The sequence below is a fragment of the Hyperolius riggenbachi genome, chromosome 11, assembly GCF_040937935.1.
Source record: "Hyperolius riggenbachi isolate aHypRig1 chromosome 11, aHypRig1.pri, whole genome shotgun sequence".
Classification (NCBI taxonomy): Eukaryota; Metazoa; Chordata; class Amphibia; order Anura; family Hyperoliidae; genus Hyperolius; species Hyperolius riggenbachi.
The window spans coordinates 252,276,152-252,294,309 of NC_090656.1; the positions used below are offsets into that span (position 1 = coordinate 252,276,152).

At 45.2% G+C, this 18,158-nt stretch overlaps 1 protein-coding gene across 1 annotated transcript in view; it reads right to left on the reverse strand.

Moving 5' to 3' along the window:
- Nucleotides 1-18,158, reverse strand: part of ATG13 (autophagy related 13) — a 97,494-nt gene that overhangs the window by 78,595 nt on the left and 741 nt on the right. The window lies entirely within an intron of this gene.

Consider the following 18,158-nt stretch of genomic DNA (forward strand, 5'->3'; position numbering starts at 1 on the left):
TACCCTCCGTGCAGACCACCACTCCCACCATACATCCCTCCACCCTCCATGCAGACCACCACTCCCACCATACATCCCTCTACCCTCCATGCAGACCATTACTCACACCATACATCCCTCTACCCTCCGTGCAGACCACCACTCCCACCATACATCCCTTTACCCTCCATGCAGACCATTACTCACACCATAGATCCCTCTACCCTCCGTGCAGACCACCACTCACACCATACATCCCTCTACCCTCCATGCAGACCACCACTCCCACCATACATCCCTCTACCCTCCATGCAGACCATTACTCACACCATACATCCCTCTACCCTCCGTGCAGACCACCACTCACACCATACATCCCTCTACCCTCCATGCAGACGATTACTCACACCATACATCACTCTACCCTCCGTGCAGACCACCACTCCCACCATACATCCCTCCACCCTCCATGCAGACCACCACTCCCACCATACATCCCTCTACCCTCCATGCAGACCATTACTCACACCATACATCCCTCTACCCTCCGTGCAGACCACCACTCCCACCATACATCCCTCTACCCTCCATGCAGACCATTACTCACACCATACATCCCTCTACCCTCCGTGCAGACCACCACTCCCACCATACATCCCTCTACCCTCCATGCAAACCGCCACTCCCACCATACCTCCCTCTACCCTCCATGCAAACCGCCACTCCCACCATACCTCCCTCTACCCTCCATGCAGACCACCACTCCCACCATACATCCCTCTACCCTCCATGCAAACCGCCACTCCCACCATACCTCCCTCTACCCTCCATGCAAACCGCCACTCCCACCATACCTCCCTCTACCCTCCATGCAGACCACCACTCACACCATACATCTCTCTACCCTCCGTGCAGACCACCACTCACACCATACATCCCTCTACCCTCCATGCAGACCACCACTCCCACCATACATCCCTCTACCCTCCATGCAGACCATTACTCACACCATACATCCCTCTACCCTCCGTGCAGACCACCACTCACACCATACATCCCTCTACCCTCCATGCAGACGATTACTCACACCATACATCACTCTACCCTCCGTGCAGACCACCACTCCCACCATACATCCCTCCACCCTCCATGCAGACCACCACTCCCACCATACATCCCTCTACCCTCCATGCAGACCATTACTCACACCATACATCCCTCTACCCTCCGTGCAGACCACCACTCCCACCATACATCCCTCTACCCTCCATGCAGACCATTACTCACACCATACATCCCTCTACCCTCCGTGCAGACCACCACTCCCACCATACATCCCTCTACCCTCCATGCAAACCGCCACTCCCACCATACCTCCCTCTACCCTCCATGCAGACCATTACTCACACCATACATCCCTCTACCCTCCATGCAGACCACCACTCCCACCATACATCCCTCTACCCTCCATGCAGACCATTACTCACACCATACATCCCTCTACCCTCCGTGCAGACCACCACTCACACCATACATCCCTCTACCCTCCATGCAGACGATTACTCACACCATACATCACTCTACCCTCCGTGCAGACCACCACTCCCACCATACATCCCTCCACCCTCCATGCAGACCACCACTCCCACCATACATCCCTCTACCCTCCATGCAGACCATTACTCACACCATACATCCCTCTACCCTCCGTGCAGACCACCACTCCCACCATACATCCCTCTACCCTCCATGCAGACCATTACTCACACCATACATCCCTCTACCCTCCGTGCAGACCACCACTCACACCATACATCCCTCTACCCTCCATGCAGACCACCACTCCCACCATACATCCCTCTACCCTCCATGCAGACCATTACTCACACCATACATCCCTCTACCCTCCGTGCAGACCACCACTCACACCATACATCCCTCTACCCTCCATGCAGACGATTACTCACACCATACATCACTCTACCCTCCGTGCAGACCACCACTCCCACCATACATCCCTCCACCCTCCATGCAGACCACCACTCCCACCATACATCCCTCTACCCTCCATGCAGACCATTACTCACACCATACATCCCTCTACCCTCCGTGCAGACCACCACTCCCACCATACATCCCTCTACCCTCCATGCAGACCATTACTCACACCATACATCCCTCTACCCTCCGTGCAGACCACCACTCCCACCATACATCCCTCTACCCTCCATGCAAACCGCCACTCCCACCATACCTCCCTCTACCCTCCATGCAAACCGCCACTCCCACCATACCTCCCTCTACCCTCCATGCAGACCACCACTCCCACCATACATCCCTCTACCCTCCATGCAAACCGCCACTCCCACCATACCTCCCTCTACCCTCCATGCAAACCGCCACTCCCACCATACCTCCCTCTACCCTCCATGCAGACCACCACTCACACCATACATCTCTCTACCCTCCGTGCAGACCACCACTCACACCATACATCCCTCTACCCTCCATGCAGACCACCACTCACACCATACATCCCTCTACCCTCCATGCAGACCACCACTCCCACCATACATCCCTCTACCCTCCATGCAGACCACCACTCACACCATACCTCCCTCTACCCTCCATGCAGACCACCACTCCCACCATACATCCCTCTACCCTCCGTGCAGACCACCACTCCCACCATACATCCCTCTACCCTCCATGCAGACCACCACTCACACCATACATCTCTCTACCCGCCATGCAGACCACCACTCACACCATACATCCCTCTACCCTCCATGCAGACCACCACTCACACCATACATCCCTCTACCCTCCGTGCAGACCACCACTCCCACCATACATCCCTCTACCCTCCATGCAGACCACCACTCACACCATACATCTCTCTACCCTCCATGCAGACCACCACTCACACCATACATCCCTCTACCCTCCATGCAGACCACCACTCACACCATACATCCCTCTACCCTCCGTGCAGACCACCACTCCCACCATACATCACTCTACCCTCCATGCAGACCACTACTCACACCATACATCCCTCTACCCTCCATGCAGACCACCACTCACACCATACATCCCTCTACCCTCCATGCAGACCACCACTCACACCATACATCCCTCTACCCTCCATGCAGACCACCACTCCCACCATACATCCCTCTACCCTCCATGCAGACCATTACTCACACCATACATCCCTCTACCCTCCATGCAGACCATAACTCACACCATATCTCCCTCTACCCCCTGTGCAGACCACCATACATCTCTCTACCCTCCATGCAGACCACCACTCACATCATACATCCCTCTACCCTCCATGCAGACCACCACTCACACCATACATCCCTCTACTCTCCATGCAAACCGCCACTCCCACCATACCTCCCTCTACCCTCCATGCAGACCACCACTCCCACCATACATCCCTCTACCCTCCATGCAAACCGCCACTCCCACCATACCTCCCTCTACCCTCCATGCAAACCGCCACTCCCACCATACCTCCCTCTACCCTCCATGCAGACCACCACTCACACCATACATCTCTCTACCCTCCGTGCAGACCACCACTCACACCATACATCCCTCTACCCTCCATGCAGACCACCACTCACACCATACATCCCTCTACCCTCCATGCAGACCACCACTCCCACCATACATCCCTCTACCCTCCATGCAGACCACCACTCACACCATACCTCCCTCTACCCTCCATGCAGACCACCACTCCCACCATACATCCCTCTACCCTCCGTGCAGACCACCACTCCCACCATACATCCCTCTACCCTCCATGCAGACCACCACTCACACCATACATCTCTCTACCCTCCATGCAGACCACCACTCACACCATACATCCCTCTACCCTCCATGCTGACCACCACTCACACCATACATCCCTCTACCCTCCGTGCAGACCACCACTCCCACCATACATCCCTCTACCCTCCATGCAGACCACCACTCACACCATACATCTCTCTACCCTCCAGGCAGACCACCACTAACACCATACATCCCTCTACCCTCCATGCAGACCACCACTCACACCATACATCCCTCTACCCTCCGTGCAGACCACCACTCCCACCATACATCACTCTACCCTCCATGCAGACCACTACTCACACCATACATCCCTCTACCCTCCATGCAGACCACCACTCACACCATACATCCCTCTACCCTCCATGCAGACCACCACTCACACCATACATCCCTCTACCCTCCATGCAGACCACCACTCCCACCATACATCCCTCTACCCTCCATGCAGACCATTACTCACACCATACATCCCTCTACCCTCCATGCAGACCATTACTCACACCATATCTCCCTCTACCCCCTGTGCAGACCACCATACATCTCTCTACCCTCCATGCAGACCACCACTCACATCATACATCCCTCTACCCTCCATGCAGACCACCACTCACACCATACATCCCTCTACCCTCCATGCAGACCACCACTCACACCATACATTCCTCTACCCTCCATGCAGACCACCACTCACACCATACATCCCTCTACCCTCCATGCAGACCACCACTCCCACCATACATCCCTCTACCCTCCATGCAGACCACCACTCACATCATACATCCCTCTACCCTCCATGCAAACCGCCACTCCCACCATACATCCCTCTACCCTCCATGCAGACCACCACTCACACCATACATCCCTCTACCCTCCATGCAGACCACCACTCACACCATACATCTCTTTACCCTCCATGCAGACCACCACTCACATAATACATCCCTCTACCCTCCATGCAGACCACCACTCACACCATACATCTCTCTACCCTCCGTGCAGACCACCACTCCCACCATACATCCCTCTACCCTCCCCATGCAGACCACCACTCACACCATACATCCCTCTACCCTCCATGCAAACCGCCACTCCCACCATACATCCCTCTACCCTCCGTGCAGACCACCACTCCCACCATACCTCCCTCTACCCTCCATGCAGACCACCACTCCCACCATACATCCCTCTACCCTCCATGCAGACCACCACTCACACCATACATCCCTCTACACTCCATGCAGACCACCACTCACACCATACATCCCTCTACCCTCCATGCAGACCACCACTCACACCATATCTCCCTCTACCCTCCATGCAGACCACTACTCACACCATACATCCCTCTACCCTCCATGCAGACCACCACTCCCACCATACATCCCTCTACCCTCCATGCAGACCACTACTCACACCATACTTCCCTCTACCCTCCATGCAGACCACCACTCCCACCATACATCCCTCTACCCTCCTTGCAGACCACCACTCACATCATACATCCCTCTACCCTCCATGCAGACCATTACTCACACCATACATCCCTCTACCCTCCATGCAGACCACCACTCACACCATACATCCCTCTACCCTCCATGCAGACCACTACTCACACCATACATCCCTCTACCCTCCATGCAGACCACCACTCCCACCATACATCCCTCTACCCTCCGTGCAGACCACCACTCACACCAAACATCCCTCTACCCTCCATGCAGACCACCACTCACATCATACATCCCTCTACCCTCCGTGCAGACCATTAGTCACACCATATCTCCCTCTACCCTCCGTGCAGACCACCACTTACACCATACGTCCTTCTACCCTCCGTGCAGACCACCACTCCCACCATACATCACTCTACCCTCCATGCAGACCACCACTCACACCATACTTCCCTCTACCCTCCATGCAGACCACCACTCACACCATACATCTCTCTACCCTCCATGCAGACCACCACTCACACCATACATCCCTCTACCCTCCGTGCAGACCACCACTCACACCATACATCCCTCTACCCTCCATGCAGACCATTACTCACACCATACATCCCTCTACCCTCCATGCAGACCATTACTCACACCATACATCCCTCTACCCTCCATGCAGACCACCACTCACACCATACATCACTCTACCCTCCATGCAGACCACTACTTACACCACACCATACATCCCTCTACCCTCCATGCAGACCACCACTCCCACCATACATCCCTCCACCCTCCATGCAGACCACCTTTAAAACCTACCAGAATTGCTAAATGTCATTATCTCATGGGGTAAATTACCTCACATGAGGTAATTTGTTTGATAACCCTACAAGAATTGAGGCCAATGTCTGAGGGATTGAACATAGTTAAATCAGGATTGTTTCTGCACCAATGGTTACAATGTGATGTCCAAGGATCCACTCTGGAGCACCGAGTGTCAACAGTTAATTCCTCAAGATCCGCACCATCAAGAAGTCCATCTTTATTAATGTATCAAAATCATAAAAAAAATGATAAAACAGTAAATAGCACCAGAGACGAAGCACCACCCATTTTACCATATATATCAGTGGGAACATTAGAGAGAACACCTATACTGCTCTCTGTTTCATTCTTCACTGTTCAGCAGCCTGCCTATTACCAACCCTGATAAAATCCCCGACTGAGCATTCAGTCTGGTTTTGCTATAATGACTCAGATATAATGATTCCTGAGCAGAGCCACAAGGGGGCAGGCTTGGGCTTGAAAAGACTTCAGAGAAGACAGACTCAGTTATAATGATTCCTGAGCAAAGCCAGACTGAATGCTCAGTCGGGGATTTTATCAGGGCTGATAACAGGCAGGCTGAGCAGTGAAGGATGAAACAGGAAGCAGAGTACATGTTTTCTCTAATGTTCCCACTGATATATATGGTAAAATACATGAGGGTGCTTCATCTCTGTTTCCCTTTAAAGGATACCCCAACTGAAATGTGACATAATGAGATAGACCTGTGTATGTACAGTGCCTAGTACACAAATAACTATGCTGTGTTCCTTTTTTTCTTTCTCTGCCTGAAAGAGTTAAATATCAGGTTTGTGAGTAGCTGACTCAGTCCTGACTCAGACAGGAAGTGACTACAGTGTGACCCTCACTGATAAGAAATTACAACTATAAAACACTTTTCTAGCAGAAAATGGTTTCTGAGAGCAAGAAAGAGATAAAAAAGGGGAATTTCTTATCAGTGAGGGTCACACTGTAGTCACTTCCTGTCTGAGTCAGGACTGAGTCAGCTACTTACATACCTGATATTTAACTCTTTCAGGCAGAGAAAGAAAAAAAGGAACACAGCATAGTTATTTGTGTACTAGGCACTGTACATACACATGTCTATCTCATTATGTCACATTTCAGTTGGGGTATCCTTTAATCATGTTTTACCTCATGAGGTAAATTATGAGGTAATTTACCGAAAATAGCTAATCTCATGGAAATTAGGGGGCAGGTTAGCACATAATTTACCGATCAGTTTAAGGCTTCTTTCACAGTGCGACGTTAAAGTAGCACGTTAGAAAAAGTTTTAACGTGTACTAATGCACAGCAATACTAGGTCTGTGTGACAATCCCAGTGCACACGTTGTGTTTGTGTGTAACGTTATTAGTTTGCGTAATATGTTGGCGCTTTATAAATACAATAAATAATAATAAATAAATAAAGTGCTGCATGCTGTGCGCTATACACGTTATTAACTGCGTTGGTCTGTTTGCACATGCTCAGTAATGACCTGGAAGCATACTTTTCATTGCCTGTATGCCCTACTCTATGCGACGATAGCAGGGCATAGAGTTGCGGTGCAACTTTATTGGGGCGTTGCATTGTTAGTTTGAGTTGCGACTTTAACGACGCATCAAAACGCAACGTCCCACTGTGAAAGTAGCCTCAGACCTACCCAGGAGGTAAAGTCAATTTATATGCATTTTGCAGTTTTTAGTGGAGTTCCTTTGCTGTTTTAGTGGAGTTCCTATTCAGGATGTGTAATAGTAAAGAATAGTAGAAATAAAACTCCAAATATTTACAGGATATTTTTTTTTTTATAAGGGATGCCTATAAATATACTTTCCATGGGTTGCTACATAATCAAATACACGTTTCCCCCTAAAAAAAAAACATATTCCAAAGACTATCCTAACTTATGGAAGACAATTAAAGACTACTATTATTTATTTACTGCATGTTTACCGCTGAAATTACTCATGTTTTACCTCACGTTTTACCTCATGTTCGGAAATGGATAAAAATATTTCACAATTGCTAAAAATAAATAAATAAATAAATTTATAGAGGAATAAACCGCATGAGGAATTTTACCTACAAAAAAACATTTACCTCACATTGCTACCAGAATTAAAGGGAACCTTAACTGAACGGGGGGGTAAAGAGTTTCAATTACCTGGGGCTGTTACCAGCCCCTGCAGCAGTCCTGTGCCCTCGGAGGCGCTCTGGAATCCTCCGGTCCCCCGCTGTCACTTAGTTTCGTCTTTGACGACTCACCAGTCGGCCGGCCGCCATGCGTATTATTGGACGCATTCCCTACTGCAATTAGCGCTGTTGCGGACAGCAACGCGTACAAAAATACGCGTTGCCACATATCTACGCGTTCGTAATGCGGCAACGCTTATTTTTGTACGCCAGGTCGGGCCTTGGAGCGCAGAAGAGCCCAACCTGGCAGCCGGCCTGGCCAGGTGGGGTCGGCCACCGGAGACCACTGGGAGCCTGCGGAGCAGCGGCGAGGGCACCTCCTGCCTGCCACGGGCTGGAGGAAGCCCCAGGTAAGTGGAAATTGATTTTTATTTTTTCAATACCCTCCCTGAACCTTCCCTTTAAAGGGAAGATCCAAGCAAAAAAAAAAAATGAGATTCACTTACCTGGGGCTTCTACCAGCCCCATGCAGCCATCCTGTGCCCTCGTAGTCACTCACTGCTGCTCCAGTCCCCCGCTGGCAGCTTGCCGACCTCGGAGGTCAGGGCCAAATTGCGTACATTTTTACACATTCCCGCTAGTGCAGGAACATTAACACATACATTTTTACGCGTTAGTGGTGAAACACGTAAATTTTTGTTCCTGCACTAGCTGGAATGCGTAAAAATGTATGCAATGTGGCCCTGACCTCCGAGGTCAGAAAGCTGCCAGCGGGGGACTGGAGCAGCAGTGAGTGACTACGAGGGCACAGGATGGCTACATGGGGCTGGTAGAAGCCCCAGGTAAGTGAATCTCATTTTTTTTTTTTGCTTGAACCTTCCCTTTAAGCTACTAGCAAGCAAGAAAATATTTTTGGCAGTGTTTTTCCCCCTACTTTTTGACACTCTTTCAACTGCAGAGTGCTAAACAGTTATTTTAAACAGAAGATGAAAATATATCTCAAAAGAAAATTAGGAGAAAAAAAAGTGCTGCAGAAGCTGTCAGTGCTATCAGGGCTGTGGAGTCGGAGTTGGAGTCTGAGTAGAGGAGTCGGAGTCAGGGCAATTTTGGGCACCCGGAGTCGGAGTTTCATAAACTGAGGAGTCGGGGTCGGGTGATTTTTGTACAAAATCCACAGCCCTGTTAAATATTAGACTAAGGAGTCGGAGTCGAGGAGTCTGAGTCGGGGCCATTTTGGTTACCCGGAGTTGGAGTCGGAGTCATGGTTTCATAAACTGAGGAGTCGGAAGATTTTTGTACCGACTCCACAGCCCTGAGTGCTATACATTAACACAATAATAATATGAGTAGGACTATGGTAGGTTTAGAGTGTGAGCTCCTCTGAGGACAGTCAGTGACATGACTATGTATTCTGTAAAGTGCTGCAGAAGATGTCAGTGCTATATAAATACATAATAATAATGTGGTAGGATATTAGATTATGACTATGATGGGATTGGAGTGTGAGCTCCTCTGAGGACAGTCAGTGACATGACTATGTACTCTGTAATGTGCTGCAGAAGATGTCAGTGCTATATAAATACATAATAATAATATTATAGGACATTAGACTATGACTATGGTAGGGATTAGATTGTGAGCTCCTCTGAGGACAGTCAGTGACATGACTATGTACTCTGTAACGTGCTGCAGAAGATGTCAGTGCTATATAAATACATAATAATAATAATAATATGGTAGCACATTAGACTATGACTATGGTAGGATTAGATTGTGAGCTCCTCTGAGGACAGTTTGTGACACTACCATGTACTCTGTACAGTGCTGCAGAAGATGTCAGTGCTACATAAATACATTATAATAATATGGCAGTAAATTAGATTGTAGGTATGGTAGGGTTAAATTGTGAGTTCCTCTGAGGACAGTCAGTGACATGACTATGTACTCTGTAAAGTGCTGCAGAAGAAGTCAGTGCTATATAAATACAGTAGGGTATTGTACCGTGTTAGCCATCAGTAAAAGCAAGAAGTTTTAAATCAGGATGATACCATTTATTGGCTAACTACAAATGAATAAGAATAAACAAGCTTTCGGCCTTGCAGCCTTCGTCAGGTTTACATCCTGTTAGTTTGCAAGCTGGTGGTACAGACAGCTTATATACATGCAACATCAAAAGGGAAAACAGATATTTTTTTCAAGCATAAATACATCATGAAGATGCCTTAATACAAACAGACCATCTAAATGGGGTAAGATAAGGATCCTTGTTTACTTTATTGCTCACAGACCTGGTATTAGGATTGACCCAGAGGTATCGTAAATTCTTAGTTCACAAGGTCAGCTAGGGTGGCTGAGACAGTTCATATCTCATCAATCTCATACCAATATAGAAAGTTGTTGTCCTTATTCAGACCCTTCTGCACAGCTTTGAAACAATTTATACATTTTGTTTCTGCTATTAATCGGTCATTTGACGTTTTGAAGCCGCCCTTCAGGGCAGTGACACGAAGATCATCCATGCTGTGTCCGTTGGACCGAAAGTGTGTAGCAACTGGGAGTCCAGATTTGGTATCATTAATAGTGTGCCTGTGTCCATTCATACGTTTGCGCAGAGTTTGTCCAGTTTCTCCCACGTACATAACATTGGGGCATTTAGCACACATGATCAGATATACCAGATTGGTGGACCCACAAGAAAATTTACCTTGTACTCTGTACTCCTGTTGTGAACCTGGTATCGTTACCCTGTCAGTGGAGTAAATGTGTCTGCAGGTCCCACATATTTTTTGTCGGGCCAGGTCTGTGAGCAATAAAGTAAACAAGGATCCTTATCTTACCCCATTTAGATGGTCTGTTTGTATTAAGGCATCTTCATGATGTATTTATGCTTGAAAAAAATATCTGTTTTCCCTTTTGATGTTGCATGTATATAAGCTGTCTGTACCACCAGCTTGCAAACTAACAGGATGTAAACCTGACGAAGGCTGCAAGGCCGAAAGCTTGTTCATTCTTATTCATTTGTAGTTAGCCAATAAATGGTATCATCCTGATTTAAAACTTCTTGCTATATAAATACATAATAATAATATGGTAGGACATTAGACTATGACTATGGTAGGATTAGAGTGTGAGCTCCTCTGAGGACAGTTTGTGACACTACCATGTACTCTGTACAGTGCTGCAGAAGATGTCAGTGCTACATAAATACATTATAATAATATGGTAGTAAATTAGATTGTAGGTATGGTAGGGTTAGATTGTGAACTCCTCTGAGGACAGTCAGTTACATGACTATGTACTCTGTAAAGTGCTGCAGAAGAAGTCAGTGCTATATAAATACATAATAATAATATGGTAGGACATTAGACTAGGACTATGGCAGGATTAGAGTGTGAGCTCCTGTGAGGACAGTCAGTGACATGACTATGTACTCTGTACAGTGCTGCAGAAGATGTCAGTGCTATATAAATACATAATAATAATAAGGTAGGACATTAGACTATGACTATGGTAGGATTAGAGTGTGAGCTCCTCTGAGGACAGTCAGTGACATGACTATGTACTCTGTAATGTGCTGCAGAAGGTGTCAGTGCTATATAAATGCATAATAATAATAATATGGTAGGACATTACACTATGACTATGGTAGGGTTAGATTGTGTGCTCCTCTGAGGACAGTCAGTGACATGACTATGTACTCTGTAAAGTATTGCAGAAGATGTCAGTGCTATATAAATACATAATAATAATAATATGGTAGGACATTAGACTATGACTATGGTTGAATTAGAGTGTGAGCTCCTCTGAGGACAGTCAGTGACATGACTATGTACTTTGTAATGTGATGCAGAAGATGTGAGTGCTATAGAAATACATAATAATAATAATATGGTAGGACATTAGACTATGACTATGGTAGGATTAGATTGTGAGCTCCTCTGAGGACAGTCAGTGGCATGGCTATATACTCTGTAAAGTGCTGCAGAAGATGTCAGTGCTATAGAAATACATAATAATAATTATATGGGAGGACATTACACTAGGACTATGGTTGGATTAGAGTGTGAGCTCCTCTGAGGACAGTCGGTGACATGACTATGTACTTTGTAATGTGCTGCAGAAGATGTCAGTGCTATATAAATACATAATAATAATATGGGAGGACATTAGACTATGACTATGTACTCTGTAAAGTGCTGCAGAAGATGTCGGTGCTATATACATACATAATAATAATATGGTAGGACATTAGACTATGACTATAGTAGGATTAGATTGTGAGCTCCTCTGAGGACAGTCAGTGACATAACTATGTACTCTGTAAAGTGCTGCAGAAGAAGTCAGTGCTATATAAATACATAATAATAATATGGTAGGACATTACACTATGACTATGGTAGTATTAGAGTGTGAGCTCCTCTGAGGACAGTCAGTGACATGACTATGTACTCTGTAATGTGTTGCAGGAGATGTCGGTGCTATATAAATACATAATAATAACATGGTAGGACATTACACTATGACTATGGTAGGATTATATTGTGAGCTCCTCTGAGGACAGTCAGTGACATGACTATGTACTCTGTAATGTACTGCAGAAGATGTCAGTGCTGTATAAATACATAATAATAATATGGTAGGACATTAGACTATGACTATGGTAGGATTAGAGTGTGAGCTCCTCTGAAGACAGTCAGTGACATGACTATGTACTCTGTAATGTGCTGCAGAAGATGTCAGTGCTATATAAATACATAATATGGTAGGACATTAGACTATGACTATGGTTGGATTAGAGTGTGAGCTCCTCTGAGGACAGTCGGTGACATGACTATGTACTTTGTAATGTGCTGCAGAAGATGTCAGTGCTGTATAAAATAATATAGTAGGAGATTAGACTATGACTATGGCAGGATTAGACTGTGAGCTCCTCTGGGGACAGTCAGTGACATGACTATGCACTCTGTAATGTGCTGCAGAAGATGTCAGTGCTATATAAATACATAATAATAATATGGGAGGACATTAGACTATGACTATGTACTCTGTAAAGTGCTGCAGAAGATGTCGGTGCTATATACATACATAATATTAATATGGTAGGACATTAGACTATGACTATAGTAGGATTAGATTGTGAGCTCCTCTGAGGACAGTCAGTGACATAACTATGTACTCTGTAAAGTGCTGCAGAAGAAGTCAGTGCTATATAAATACATAATAATAATATGGTAGGACATTACACTATGACTATGGTAGTATTAGAGTGTGAGCTCCTCTGAGGACAGTCAGTGACATGACTATGTACTCTGTAATGTGTTGCAGGAGATGTCGGTGCTATATAAATACATAATAATAACATGGTAGGACATTACACTATGACTATGGTAGGATTAGACTGTGAGCTCCTCTGAGGACAGTCAGTGACATGACTATGTACTCTGTAATGTACTGCAGAAGATGTCAGTGCTGTATAAATACATAATAATAATATGGTAGGACATTAGACTATGACTATGGTGGGATTAGAGTGTGAGCTCCTCTGAGGACAGTCAGTGACATGACTATGTACTCTGTAAAGTGGCGCAGAAGATGTCAGTGCTATATAAATACATAATAATAATATGGGAGGACATTAGACTATGACTATGGTAGGATTAGAGCAGGGCTGTGGAGTCGGAGTCGGAGACGTGGAGTCGGAGTCGTGGAGTCGGGCAATTTTGGGTGCCTGGAGTCGGAGTCGGGAAAAAATGCACCGACTCCGACTCCTAATGAATTTGTAACTGTAATTAAAATAAAAAAATATGATAAAATGTTCTATTTCTCAGATAATAGTCATTACAAATAATGTATATATACAGTAATAGCTGTGCTTAGTCCACAAAAATGAAATAAACCAATCAAAATTAGTTACTTGTGCTGCTTCAATAAAGCAGTCCCCGTATTTTTAAGGTCAGATATACATATCTGATTGTGACTGTATATATGATGTGTACACAGGAATCTCTTATATATACTAAATAACATCTATGCTGTAAGAATAAAGCCTGATGTGTAGCTGTGTCACTAATAGAGATGGTCAACGAGATGGAAATAATTCTGCATTGATGCTGATTTATGCAAATGTATGCACTCCCTTTGCTGATGAAATCAAATAATTTGATATGTTGTTAAAATTTGGTTTGGTGACTACAAATTAAAGGGTAACTGAGACGGATGAAAAGTAAAGTTTTATACATACCTGGGGCTTCCTCCAGCCCCCTTCAGGCTAATCAGTCCCTCGCTGTCCTCCACCACCCGGATCTTCTGCTATGAGTCCTGGTAATTCAGCCAGTCAGCGCTGTCCGGCCGCATGCTGCTCCCACAGCCAGGAACATTCTGCACCTGCACAATAGTGCTGCACAGGTGTAGTATGCTCCTGGCGGCGGAGTGTGTGCATGCGCACTACGCCTGACTGGCTCAAGTACCTGGACTCATAGCAGAAGATCCAGGTGATGGAGGAGGACAACGAGGGACTGATTATCCTGAAGGCGGCTGGAGGAAGCCCCAGGTATGTATAAAACTTTAATTTCATCTGTCTCAGGTTTACTTTGTTACACAGTAGTACTATACTCTACATATGCACTCCCCACAGAGCTACAGGGAATCCACTGAGAATGCTGTGCACATTGAACACAGAGGTGTTGTCTGTTTACAATCTCCTCATTCCCCTGCAGAGTACCTGCACATCATTCTTACATGTACCCACACTTACATTGCCTAGGGCCTGATAGATGTTCTTTGTTCCGGTTTGTACCTTTTACAAGTACTCTTACCAAGGACTAGTTTTAGTCTAAAGGGAATAAATATAGTAGTCTACATATCCTTCTCACTTCAGTTGTCTTGTAAAATTCCTAAGCGTTGGCAGTTAAGAGACGAATTTCATGTTACATACTTTTAATCAACAAAATTGTAATATGCAAATTAGAGGAGTCGGAGTCGTGGAGTCGGAGTCGGTGGAATCCTAAACTGAGGAGTCGGAGTCGGAGGATTTTTGGACCGACTCCACAGCCCTGGATTAGAGTGTGAGCTCCTCTGAGGACAGTCAGTGACATGACTATGTACTTTGTACAGTGCTGCAGAAGATGCCAGTGCTATATAAATACATAATAATAATAATATGGTAGGACATTAGACTATGACTATGGTAGGATTAGAGTGTGAGCTCCTCTGAGGACGGTCAGTGACATGACTATGTACTCTGTACTGTGCTGCAGAAGATGTCAGCGCTATATAAATACATAATAATAGTATGGTAGGACATTAGACTATGACTATGGTAGGATTAGAGGGTGAGCTCCTCTGAGGACAGTCAGTGACATAACTATGTACTCTGTAATGTGCTGCAGGAGATGTCAGTGCTATATAAATACATAATAATAGTATGGTAGGACATTAGACTATGCCTATGGTAGGATTAGATTGTGAGCTCCTCTGAGGACAGTCAGTGACCTGACTATGTACTCTGTAATGTGCTGCAGGAGATGTCAGTGCTATATAAATACATAATAATAGTATGGTAGGACATTATACTATGACTATGGTAGGATTAGAGTGTGAGCTCCTCTGAGGACAGTCAGTGACATGACTATGTACTCTGTACAGTGCTGCAAGAGATATCGGTGCTATATAAATACATAATAATAATATGGTAGGACATTAGACTATGACTATGGTAGGATTAGATTGTGAGCTCCTCTGAGGACAGTCAGTGACATGACTATGTACTCTGTAAAGTGCTGCAGAAGATGTCAGTGCTATATAAATACATAATAATAATATAGTAGGACATTAGACTATGACTATGGTAGGATTAGAGTGTGAGCTCCTCTGAGGACAGTCAGTGGCATGACTATGTACTCTGTAATGTGCTGCAGAAGGTGTCAGTGCTATATTAATACATAATAATAATATGGTAGGACATTAGACTATTACTATGGTAGGATTAGATTGTGAGCTCCTCTGAGGACAGTCAGTGACATAACTATGTACTCTGTAATGTGCTGCAGGAGATGTCAGTGCTATATAAATACATAATTATATGGCAGGACATTATACTATGACTATGGTAGGATTAGAGTGTGAGCTCCTCTGAGGACAGTCAGTGACATGGCTATGTACTCTGTAATGTGCTGCAGAAGATGTCAGTGCTATATAAATACATAATAATGATATAGTAGGACATTAGACTATGACTATGGTTGGATTAGAGTGTGAGCTCCTCTGAGGACAGTCAGTGACATGACTATGTACTCTGTAATGTGCTGCAGAAGATGTCAGTGCTATATAAATACATAATAATAATATAGTAGGACATTAGACTATGACTATGGTAGGATTAGAGTGTGAGCTCCTCTGAGGACAGTCAGTGGCATGACTATGTACTCTGTAATGTGCTGCAGAAGGTGTCAGTGCTATATTAATAAATAATAATAATATGGTAGGACATTAGACTATTACTATGGTAGGATTAGATTGTGAGCTCCTCTGTGGACAGTCAGTGACAGGACTATGTACTCTGTAATGTGCTGCAGGAGATGTCAGTGCTATATAAATACATAATTATATGGCAGGACATTATACTATGACTATGGTAGGATTAGATTGTGAGCTCCTCTGAGGACAGTCAGTGACATAACTATGTACTCTGTAATGTGCTGCAGAAGGTGTCAGTGCTATATTAATACATAATAATAATATGGTAGGACATTAGACTATTACTATGGTAGGATTAGATTGTGAGCTACTCTGAGGACAGTCAGTGACAGGACTATGTACTCTGTAATGTGCTGCAGGAGATGTCAGTGCTATATAAATACATAATTATATGGCAGGACATTATACTATGACTATGGTAGGATTAGATTGTGAGCTCCTCTGAGGACAGTCAGTGACAGGACTATGTACTCTGTAATGTGCTGAAGGAGATGTCAGTGCTATATAAATACATAATAATAATAATATGGTAGGACATTACACTCTGACTATGGTAGGATTAGAGTGTGAGCCCCTCTGAGGACAGTCAGTGACAGGACTATGTACTCTGTAATGTGCTGCAGGAGATGTCAGTGCTATATAAATACATAATAATAATAATATGGTAGGACATTAGACTATGACTATGGTAGGATTAGAGTGTGAGCTCCTCTGAGGACAGTCAGTGACATGACTATGTACTCTGTAATGTGCTGCAGGAGATGTCAGTGCTATATAAATACATAATAATAATATGGTAGGACATTAGACTATGACTACGGTAGGATTAGAGTGTGAGCTCCTCTGAGGACAGTCAGTGACATGACTATGTACTCTGTAATGTGCTGCAGAAGATGTCAGTGCTATATAAATACATAATAATAATATGGTAGGACATTACACTATGACTATGGTAGGATTAGAGTGTGAGCCCCTCTGAGGACAGTCAGTGACAGGACTATGTACTCTGTAATGTGCTGCAGAAGATGTCAGCGCTATATAAATACATAATAATAGTATGGTAGGACATTAGACTATGACTATGGTAGGATTAGAGTGTGAGCTCCTCTGAGGACAGACAGTGACATGACTATGTACTCTGTAATGTGCTGCAGAAGATGTCAGTGCTATATAAATACATAATAATAATATGGTAGGACATTAGACTATGACTATGGTAGGATTAGAGTGTGAGCTCCTCTGAGGACAGACAGTGACATGACTATGTACTCTGTAATGTGCTGCAGAAGATGTCAGTGCTATATAAATACATAATAATAATATGGTAGGACATTAGACTATGACTATGGTAGGATTAGAGTGTGAGCTCCTCTGAGGACAGACAGTGACATGACTATGTACTCTGTACAGTGCTGCAGGAGATGTCAGTGCTATATAAATAC